Source organism: Hordeum vulgare, chromosome 4H (genome assembly GCF_904849725.1).
Source record: "Hordeum vulgare subsp. vulgare chromosome 4H, MorexV3_pseudomolecules_assembly, whole genome shotgun sequence".
Lineage (NCBI taxonomy): Eukaryota > Viridiplantae > Streptophyta > Magnoliopsida > Poales > Poaceae > Hordeum > Hordeum vulgare.
In genome coordinates this window covers 51,984,565-51,996,904 of record NC_058521.1, presented here as the reverse complement: position 1 = coordinate 51,996,904, position 12,340 = coordinate 51,984,565, and positions in this window count along the sequence as shown.

The following is a 12,340-nucleotide window of genomic DNA, read 5'->3' as shown; positions in this document are numbered from 1 at the left end:
GCGATCTACAAGGGTACATAGATCCAAATCTCCTCTCGTGGATGGACATCAACATGATAGGTCTTCGTGTGTGTAGGAATTTTTTTTGTCTCCCATGCAACGTTCCCCAACACTAGTCACATGGTGGCAAAATTCATCAATGAAGAAAAAATGGAAGGCCCAGGCGCCCAGCAAGCGAGACAAGCTCAAAAGGCAAAGGTCCAAAAGGAGAAGTACTTGCAACAAAATCTCCTGTCCTCAATGCTAGAGCAACTTGTCTCCACTCAAACTGAGATCAAAACCCCGAGTGAGGAATACACTAGCTACCATGCTGATTGGAAAGGAGCCAAAGTGAGATTCGTCAAAGCCGCTACCAAAGCTGTAGCAGAGTATAACAAAATAGCTGCAGCGCCAACACAACAATTATTTCCTCAGGCCAGCTATACTGTTCAACTGCGTGATGACTCTGATGAAGAACCTGATACTGATGAACGTGTGATACGCCCATTTTGCATCATGTTTTCATGTTGATATTTGTCGCTTCTTTAGCTGTTATTTCACTTCACGGTACTATTCTTATGCCTTTTCTCTCTTATTTTGCAAGGTTTACATGAAGAGGGAGAATACCGGCAACTGGAATTTTGGCCTGAAAGTGGAGCAAAGTTGAGATACCTATTCTGCACAACTCCAAACGCCGTGAAAATCAACGGGAATTGTTTTCCCAATTTATCAAAAATACTGGGCCGAAGAAGTGCCACAAGGGCACCAGGGGGTGCCCACAAGCCTGCACGGCATGGCCACCCCTAGGTTGCGCCATGGGGGCTTGTGGGCAGACCACTGGCCCACTGCCCCCCCCCTCTTTTGCTATATGGAGGGTTTCGTCTAGAAAAAATCAGAGAGGAGCTTTTTCGTGGTTTCGCCACCGCCACGAGGCGGAACTTGAGCAGAACCAATCTAGAGCTCCGGCAGGAGGATCCTGCCGCGGAAACTTCCCTCCCGGAGGGTGAAATCGTCACCATCGTCATCACCAACACTCCTCTCATCGGAGGGGACTCGTCACCATCAACATCTTCATCAGCACCATCTCATCTCCAAACTCTAGTTCATCTCTTGTAACCAATCTCCGTCTCGCGACTCCAATTGGTACTTGTAAGGTTGCTATTAGTGTTGATTACTCTTTGTAGTTGATGCTAGTTGGATTATTTGGTGGAAGAGTTTATGTTCAGATCCTTGATGCTACTCATTACCCCTCTGATCATGATTATGATTATGCTTTGTGAGTAGTTACTTTTGTTCCTGAGGACATGGGATAAGTCATGCTAATAGTAGTCATGTGAATTTGGTATTCGTTCGGTAATTTGATATGTTGTATGTTGTTTTTCCTCTAGTGGTGTTATGTGAACGTCAACTATATAACACTTCACCATTCTTTGGGCCTAGAGGAAGGCATTGGGATGTAGTAAGTAGATGATGGGTTGCTAGAGTGACAAAAGCTTAAACCCTAGTTTATGCGTTGCTTCGCAAGGGGCTGATTTGGATCCACTAGTTTAATGCTATGGTTAGACTTTGTCTTAATTCTTATTTCGTAGTTGCGGATGCTTGCGAGAGGGGTTAATCATAAGTGGGATGCTTGTCCAAGTAAGGCAGTACCCAAGCGCCGGTCCACCCACATATCAAACTATCAAAGTAACGAACGCGAATCATATGAATATGATGAAACTAGCATGACAGAAATTCCCGTGTGTCCTCGGGAGCGTTTTCCCTCCTATAAGACTTTGCCCAGGCTTGTCCCTTCCTACAAAAGGGATTGGGCCACTTTACTGCACCGTTGCTACTTTTGTTACTTGTTGCTTGCTGCGAATCATCTCACCACACAATCACTTGTTACCGATAATTTCAGTGCCTGCAGATTTTTCCTTGCTGAAAACCACTTGTTAGATCCTTCTGCTTCTCGTTGGGTTCGACACTCTTACTTATCGAAAGGACTATGATTAATCCCCTATACTTGTGGGTCATCAAGACTCTTTTCTCGCACCGTTGCCGGAGAGTGAAGCGCCTTTGGTAAGTGGAACTTGGTAAGGAAACATTCATATAGTGTGCTGAAATTTATTGTCACTTGTCACTATGGATACTAATCCTTTGAGGGGCTTGTTCGGGGTATCTTCACCTCGAACGGAAGCACAAATAGTTGCTCCTCAACCTGCTGCACCTACTGAAAATATTTTCTTTGAATTTCCTTCAGGTATGCTTGAGAAACTGCTCGCTAATCCTTTTACAGGAGATGGAACGTCACATCCAGACTTGCATCTGATCTATGTAGATGAAGTTTGTGGTTTATTTAAGCTTGCAGGTGTGCCCGAGGATGAGGTCAAGAAGAAGGTCTTTCCTTTATATTTGAAGTATAAGGCGTTGACATGGTATAGACTATGTGATGATACTGGATCATGGGACTACAATCGGTTGAAATTGGAATTTCACCAAAAGTTTTATCCTATGCATTTAGTACATCGTGATCGGAATTATATTTATAATTTTTGGCCTCGTGACAGATAAAGCATCACTCAATCTTGGGGGAGGCTTAAATCAATGCTATATTCATGCCCCAACCATGAGCTCTCGAGAGAAATTATCGTTCAGAACTTCTATGCTCGGCTTTCTCATGATGATCGCACCATGCTTGACACTTCTTGTACCGGTTCTTTTAAGAAGAGAGATATTGACTTCAAATGGAATTTATTGGAGAGAATTAAATGCAACTCTGAAGATTGGGAGCTTGAAGAAGGTAAGGAGTCAGGTACGAATTTCACTTTTGATTGCGTTAAATCCTTTGTTGAGACAAATACTTTTTGTGACTTTAGCGCTAAGTATGGACTTGACTCTGAGATAGTAGCTTCATTGTGTGAATCTTTTGCTGCTCATATTGATCTCCCCTAAGAGAAGTGGTTCAAATATCATCCTCCTTTAGAAGTCAATGTAGTTCAACCCACTCCAGTTGAAGAGAAAGTCATTGCCTATAATGATCCTATTGTTCCCAGTGCTTACATTGAGAAACCACCTTTCCCTGTTAGGATAAAGGATCATTCTAAAGCTTCAACTGTGATACGTAGAGGCTATATTAGAACACCTACACCCCCTGAGCAAATTAGAGTTGAACCTAGCATTGCTATTATCAAAGATCTTCTGTCTGAAGAAGTTTGAGGGACATAATATTCCCTTCTGTGAAGATGCTGCTAGGATTGCTAAACCTCACGTTAGAGACAAACACATGCATGTTGTTGGCATGCCTGTAGTTTTTGTTAAGATAGGAGATCATTGTTATCATGGTTTATGTGACGTGGGTGCTAGTGTTAGTGCAATACCTCAATCCATATATGATGAAATCAAAGATGAGATTGCACCTGTAGAGATAGAACCTATAGATGCCACTATTCATCTTGCCAATAGAGATACTATGTGCCCCGTGGGAATTGTTAGGGATGTTGAAGTCTTGTGTGGTAAAACGAAGTATCCTACTGATTTCCTTGTTCTTTGTACTGCACAAGATAGCTTTTGTCCCATCATATTTGGTAGGCCCTTCCTCAATACTGTCAATGCTCATATTGATTGTGAGAAGCAAACTGTCACTGTTGGCTTTGAAGGTGTGTCACATGAGTTCAATTTCTCTAAGTTCGGCAGACAACCTCATGAAAAGGAGTTGCCTAGTAGGGATGAAACTATTGCCGTGCCTCCTACTGATCCCTTAGAGCAATACTTGCGTGAGCATGAAAATGATATGCACATGGATGAAAGGGATGAGATAGATAGAGTTGTCTTAGAACAATATCCTATTCTTAAGAATAACTTGCCTGTTGAACTGCTTGGGGATCCACCCCCACCAAAGGGTGATCCTATGTTCGAGCTTAAACAGTTGCCTATCTTGATGAAAAGGAGATATATCCTGTCATAATTAGTGCTAGCCTCTCGGAGAATGAAGAAAAGAAGTTACTAAAAACTCCGAGGAAGCATCGTGCTGCTATTGGATATACTCTTGATGGTCTTAAGCGCATTAGTCCTACCCTATGCCAGCACAAGATCAAAACTGATCCTGATTTCAAACCAGTTGCTGATCATCAAAGGAGATTAAATCCTAAGATGAAAGAAGTAGTGAGAAAAGAAATACTAAAGCTCCTGGAAGCAGGTATCATTTATCATGTTGCTCATAGCGATTGGGTGAGTCCGGTGCATTGCGTCCCTAAGAAGGGAGGCATTACCGTTGTCCCTCATGATAAGGATGAATTGATCCCACAGAGGATTATTACTGGCTATAGGATTGTGATCGATTTCAGGAAACTGAATAAAGCCACTAGGAAAGATCATTACCCTCTGCATTTTATCGACCAAATGCTAGAAAGGCTGTCCAAAGACACATACTTTTGCTTTCTAGACGGTTATTCTGGTTTCTTCCAAATACCAGTTGCACAATCTCATCAGGAAAAAACCACCTTCACCTGCCCTTTCGGCACCTTTGCTTATAGACGTATGCCTTTTGGCTTATGTAATGCACCTACCACCTTTCAAAGATGTATGATGGCTATATTCTCTGACTTTTGTGAAACGATTGTCGAGGTTTTCATGGATGACTTCTCCGTTTACGGGTCTTCCTTTCATGATTGCCTCAACAACCTTGAGCGAGCCTTACAGAGATGTAAAGGCACCAACCTTGTCTTGAATTGGGAGAAGTGCCACTTTATTGTTAATGAAGGCATCGTCTTAGGACATAAAATTTCCGAAAGAGGTATTGAAGTCGATAAGGCTAAGGTCGATGCAATCGAGAAAATGCCATACCCCACAGATATCAGAGGTATAAGAAGTTTCCTAGGTCATACTGGTTTCTGTAGAAGGTTCATTAAAGACATCTCTAAGATTTCTAGGCCTCTTACCAATATCTTGCAACAGGATATTCCTTTTGTCTTTGACGAAGATTGTGAGGAAGCCTTCGAAATACTCAAGAGGGCTTTGATAACTGCATCTATTGTTCAACCACCTGATTGGAACTTACCTTTTGAGATCATGTGTGACGCTAGTGATTATGCTGTTGGTGCTGTTCTAGGGAAAAGAGTCGACAAGAAGTTGAATGTTATTCACTATGCTAGTAAAACTCTAGACAGTGCCCAGAGAAACTATGGCACTAGAGAGAAGGAATTCTTAGCAGTCGTGTTTGCGTGTGAAAAGTTCAGGTCTTACATAGTTGATTCCAAAGTCACTATTCACACTGATCATGCAGCTATTAAGTACCTCATGGAGAAGAAGGACGCTAAACCTAGACATATCAGATGGGTACTCTTGCTACAAGAATTTGATTTGCACGTTGTCGACAAAAAGGGTGCTGATAACCCCGTAGCAAATAACTTGTCTAGGTTGGAGAACATTCTTGATGACCCATGCTACTGCAACAAAAGACCTTCCAACGGCGCCAGAAATAAGTGTATCGACGGCACCAGGAATCCTTCTGCTACTGCAACAAAAGACCTTCCAACGATGCCAGAAATAGGGGTGTCGATGGCACCAGGAATCCTTCTGCTACGGCTACGCCTTAAGAGACTTCCTAGACAAATATGCAAAGGTTTACCCCCGTGGCCTTGGAGCCTTGCATTGGTGTTCCCTCGAAGTGGAAAGGGTGATGTAGCGCATCGATGGTAAGTATTTCCCTCAGTTTGAGAACCAAGGTATCGATCTAGTGAAGGAGTATCACAAGAGCCTGCACAAACACAAAGAACCTGCTCCCAACGCTATGAAGGGGGTGGTCAATCCCTTATAGATTGTTCGCCAAGTGAGAACTTAAAGCAACAAAGTAACAACGCAAAGTAAAAGCGGAGGTGTAAACGATAGATGTGAATAGACCCATGGCCCATAGTTTTTACTAGTGGCTTCTCTCATGAAAGCAAGTAGATGGTGGGTGAACAAATTACTATCGAGCAATTGATAGAACCGCGCAAAGTCGTGACGATATCTATGGCAATGATTATATCTATAGAAAGCACGTCCAAATCAAGTAGACCGATACTTTCTGCATCTACTACTGTTACTCCACACGTCGACCGCTATCTAGCATGCATCTAGTGTATTAAGTCCAAAATAACAGAGTAACGCCTTAAGCAAGATGACATGATGTAGATGGACACTCTCATATCAACGACAGAGCCCATCTTGTTACCCTTGATGGCAACTACTCAATGTGTGCCTTGCTACCCCTACTGTCACTGGGAAAGGTCACCACATGGTAAGAACCCAAAACCAAGCACTTATCCCATTGCAAGAATCATAGATCTAGTTGGCCAAACAAAACCCAAGACTCGGAGAGACTTACAAGGATATCAAATCATGCATATAAGAAATCAACAAAGACTCAAATATATATCATAGATAATCTGATCACAAGTCCACAATTCATCGGATCTCGACAAACACACCGCCAAAGAAGATTACATCGGATAGATCTCCGTGAAGATCATGGAGAACTTTGTATTGAAGATCCAAGAGAGAGAAGAAGCCATCTAGCTACTAACTACGGACCCGTAGGTCTGAAGTGAACTACTCACGAGTCATTGGAGGGGCGATGATGATGATGAAGAAGCCCTCCAACTCCAAAGTCCCCTCCGAGAGGGCGCCGGGAAGGGTCTCCAGATGAGATCTCGCGGAAACGGAAGCTTGCGGCGGCGGAAAAGTATTTTCGTGGATTCCCTGATTTTTTGCTTTATTTTAGGGAATATATAGGCCAAAGATCTAGGTCAGGGTGGCGCCAGGGAGGCCACAAGCCCTGCCACCGCCGCCTCCCCCTGGTGGCGGAGTGGGGGCTTGTGGGCTCCCTGCAATCCTCCTGGCTTGGCCCACAGGCCCCGTGATCTTCTTCCGTTCGGGAAAAAATCATTTCAGGGATTTTATTCCGTTTGGCCTCCGTTCCAAAATCAGATCTGAAAAGAGCCAAAAACACAGAAAAACAGGAACTGGCACTTGGCACTGAATTAATAAGTTAGTCCCAAAAAAGATATAAAAGGTACATAAAACATCCAAAGATGACAAGATAACAACATGAAACCATCAAAAATTATAGATACGTTTGAGACGTATCAAGCATCCCCAAGCTTAATTCCTGCTCGTCCTCGAGTAGGAAGTGATAAAGAATGAATTTTTGATGCCTTCATGCTAACTAGCATAGACGTCCTTTGCAACTCCTCTTATGTGACGTGAATGTTCAGATCCATTAGATTCAAAACAATAGTTTGCTATTGACATGGAAACAATAATAATTCAAGCAAACTAGCAAGGTAATCATGAACTTTGAAAATAACAAGGCCAAAAGAAAGTTATCCCTACGAAAGCATATAGTCCGGCTATGCTCTATCATCATTGCACAACGAATTTAAATCATGCACAACCCCGGTATTGGCCAAGTAATTGTTTCACACCTTTACATTCTCAAACCTTTTCAACTCTCACGCAATACATGAGCGTGAGCCATGGTTTTAGCACTATAAGTGATGTGGAGTGTGGTGGAGGTTGCAAGACAAAAAAGGAGAAGATAGTCACATTAACTAGGCATATCAATGAGCCGTGGAGATGCTCATCAATAGATATAAATGTGAATGAGTAGGGATTGCCATACAAATGATGCACTAGAGCTACGAGTATGTGAAAGCTCTTAAAGAAAACTAGTGGGTGTGCATCCAACTTGCTTGCTCACGAAGACCTAAGGCAATTTTGAGGAAGCCTATCATTGGAATATACAAGCCAAGTTATATAATGAAAATTTCCCACTAGCTATATGGTGGTGACAAAACGAGAGACTCTCAATCATGAAGATAATTGTGCTTAATATGCACAAGTGTGGAAAAAGTGGTAGCATTGTCCCTTCTCTCTTTTTCTCTCATTTTTTTAGTTTATTTTATTTGGTGGGCTCTTTGGCCTATTTTTTTTGGTGGGCTTCTTTGGCCTCTTTTATTTCCTCACATGGGACAATGCTCCATTTATGATGATCATCGCACTTTCAACTCAAAACTTAGAGCAACAATGACTCTATATGGAATGCCTTCGGTAGTGTACCGTGGCAATGATCTAGCATGGCATAGACATTAATGGAAACATCATGCTAGCTATCTTACGATCATGCAATGGCAATGTAGACGTGGTGGCACATGTCATGGTGGTAATTGCATGACAATATATCTCGGAATGACTTTGAAAAAGCCATAGTACGTAGGTATGGTGGCTGTTTTGAGGGAGGCTAATGGTGGGTTTTGTGCACCGGTGGAAGTTGCACGACACTAAGAAGATAGTGATGGTGGAAGGTGAAAGTGCATCTAAACCATGGACTCAACATTAGTCATGAAGAACTCATATACTTGTTGCAAAAGTTTTATTAGTAATCGAAACAAAGCATTCAACGCATACTCCTAGGGGAAGGGTTGGTAGGTATAAACCATCGTGCGATCACGACCGCCACGCAAAGGATGACAATCAATAGACTAATCATGCTCAGATTTCATCACATAGCGGTTCACCATACATGCATGCTATGGGAATCACTAACTTCAACACAAGTATTTCTAGATCCACAACACCTTACTAGCATTACTTCAATATTACCATAACCACAATTCAAAACTAATTGAGATGAATCAAACTTTTCTAACTATTCAATGCACATGAAGGTGGAAGTTTTCGTATCCCTTTGGATAACTAAGACTTTTGAGACTACTTTCAAAGCATAGATCAACTACCAAGCCACGCACCGCTGCGCTCTAAAAGATATAAGTGAAGCACATAGAGCAAATGTATCTAGCTCAAAAGATATAAGTGAAGCACATGTGAGCTGAATTGTCTACCAAAAGATATAAGTGAAGCTCGACAAAATCACGGTGAGTGCATGTATCTATCTCTAGGTGTGCAGCAAGGATGATTGTGACACAACAAAAATAAAAGACTCCTACGATACAAGACGCTCCAAGCAAAAACACATAACATGTGGTGAATAAAAATATAGCCCCAAGTAACGTTACCGATGGATTGAAGACGAGAGAGGGGATGCCTTCCCGGGGCATCCCCAAGCTTAGGCTTTTACGGCATCCTTGAATCTCTTGGGGTACCTTGGGCATCCCCAAGCTTGATCTCTTGCCACTCTTTATCTCTTTGTCCATAAGAACTTCAGCCAAAACTTGAAAACTTCACAACATGAAACTTAAACACGAACTCGTGATAACATTAGTATGAGAAAGCAAACCACCACTTCCTTAGGTACTATAGAAAACTTAAATTATACTTGTGCTGATGTTGGGTTACTCTATTTTCAATCTTCCATGGCTAATACCCCCCGATACTATGCATAGTTTCATCAAAATAAGCAACCAACAAAACAAAAACAGAATATGTTAACAGCAGACCAATCTGTAGCAATCTGTATATTTCGTATACTTCTGGTACTTAAAAAATTCTGAAAAATTACGACAGTCTGAAGAATTTTCGTAGAAATCAGCAGAAAAAAGTATCAACTCAAAAGATCTTACAGAAAAAAAAATCTTTTCGTGAGCAGAAAGTTTCTGTCTTTTCCAGCATGACCAAACGATCATCCCCAAGACTAATCATAACGGTTTTGTTTGGTACAAACGCAAACAGAAACACAAAAAACACAATCATAACAGAATTATGAAAGTCTGGAAAACACAAAACAGAAAGAAAAAGGATAGATTCGTTAGGTTGCCTCCCAACAAGCGCTATTGTTTAACGCCCTTAGCTAGGCATTCAATGATGCTCTCACAAAAGACAAGAATTGAAGCACAACGAGAGCATCATAAAGCATGTGAAGATCACATGTAAGTATAACATACTTCCTATGCATAGGCATTTTATAGGAAATTTTTTTGGCAAGACAACCAATAGTTACCAAATGCAAGGAAGAAGAAAGAGACAATACCAATCTCAACATAACGAGAGGTAATTTGGTAACATGAAAGTTTCTACCAAAATATTTTCCTCTCTCATAGCAATTACATGTGGGATCATATTCAAATTCAACAATATAGCTATCCCATAGGATATTATTTTCATGATCCACATGCATGCAAAGTTGACGCTCTTCAAAAAAAGTGGGATTATCATCTAAAGTCATGACTTCTCCAAACCCACTTTCAGTATTGTTGCAAATATCATATTCATCATGAGGTTTGAACAAATTTTCAAGATCATAAGAAAGATCATCACCCCGATCATGATTATTGCAACAAGTAGTGGACAAAGCAAAACTAGCATCCCCAAGCTTAGGGTTTTGCATAATTTTAGCATGATTGTCACTAATAAAATTTATAGTGAAACCATTGCAATCATGCTTTACATCCAAGGAGCCCTCGTGAATCACTTCATGAATTTCTTCATCACGATTTTGAGATTCACGCATCTAAAGCAAAACTCCGTAAAGATAGTCAAGTGCACTCAACTCACTAGAAATTCATTCCACATAAGTGGGTCTCTTAAAGAGATTAGCTAGTGGACGAGGATCCATATCAATAGATTTTTAGCAAGCAAAGATGCAAGCATAATGAAGGCAAATGGCACTCAACCAAAGGAAAGGCAAACAAAAAAGGCAAACGAAAAAGGCAAAGGAGAAAGGCAAATGTGAAGTGGGGGAGAGCAAAACGAGAGGCAACTGGCAAAAAGTAAATGCAGGAGATGAGTTTGTGAGACCTACTTGGATAGATCTCTCCTTCCCCGGCAACGGCGCCAGAAATCCTTCTGCTACTGCAACAAAAGACCTTCCAACGATGCCAGAAATAGGGGTGTCGATGGCACCAGGAATCCTTCTGCTACGGCTACGCCTTAAGAGACTTCCTAGACAAATATGCAAAGGTTTACCCCCGTGGCCTTGGAGCCTTGCATTGGTGTTCCCTCGAAGTGGAAAGGGTGATGTAGCACATCGATGGTAAGTATTTCCCTCAGGTTGAGAACCAAGGTATCGATCTAGTGAAGGAGTATCACAAGAGCCTGCACAAACAAAAAGAACCTGCTCCCAACGCTATGAAGGGGGTGGTCAATCCCTTATAGATTGTTCGCCAAGTGAGAACTTAAAGCAACAAAGTAACAAGGCAAAGTAAAAGCGGAGGTGTAAACGATAGATGTGAATAGACCCAGGGCCCATAGTTTTTACTAGTGGCTTCTCTCATGAAAGCAAGTAGATGGTGGGTGAACAAATTACTGTCGAGCAATTGATAGAACCGCGCAAAGTCGTGACGATATCTATGGCAATGATTATATCTATAGAAAGCACGTCCAAAACAAGTAGACCGATACTTTCTGCATCTACTACTGTTACTCCACTCGTCGACCGCTATACAGCATGCATCTAGTGTATTAAGTCCAAAATAACAGAGTAACGCCTTAAGCAAGATGACATGATGTAGATGGACACTCTCATATCAACGACAGAGCCCATCTTGTTACCCTTGATGGCAACTACTCAATGTGTGCCTTGCTACCCCTACTGTCACTGGGAAAGGTCACCACATGGTAAGAACCCAAAACCAAGCACTTATCCCATTGCAAGAATCATAGATCTAGTTGGCCAAACAAAACCCAAGACTCGGAGAGACTTACAAGGATATCAAATCATGCATATAAGAAATCAGCAAAGACTCAAATATATATCATAGATAATCTGATCACAAGTCCACAATTCATCGGATCTCGACAAACACACCACCAAAGAAGATTACATCGGATAGATCTCCATGAAGATCATGGAGAACTTTGTATTGAAGATCCAAGAGAGAGAAGAAGCCATCTAGCTACTAACTACGGACCCGTAGGTCTGAAGTGAACTACTCACGAGTCATTGGAGGGGCGATGATGATGATGAAGAAGCCCTCCAACTCCAAAGTCCCCTCCGGGAGGGCGCCGGGAAGGGTCTCCAGATGAGATCTCACGGAAACGGAAGCTTGCAGTGGCGGAAAAGTATTTTCGTGGATCCCTGATTTTTTGCTGTATTTTAGGGAATATATAGGCCAAAGATCTAGGTCAGGGAAGCGCCAGGGAGGGCACAAGCCCTGCCACCGCCGCCTCCCCTGGTGGCGGAGTGGGGGCTTGTGGGCTCCCTACAGCCCTCCTGGCTTCGCCCACATGCCCCTTGATCTTCTTCCGTTCGGGAAAAGATCATTTTGGGGATTTTATTCCGTTTGGACTCCGTTCCAAAATCAGATCTGAAAAGAGCCAAAAACACAGAAAAAACAGGAACTGGCACTTGGCACTGAATTAATAAGTTAGTCCCAAAAAAGATATAAAAGGTACATAAAACATCCAAAGATGACAAGATAACAGCATGAAACCATCAAAAATTATA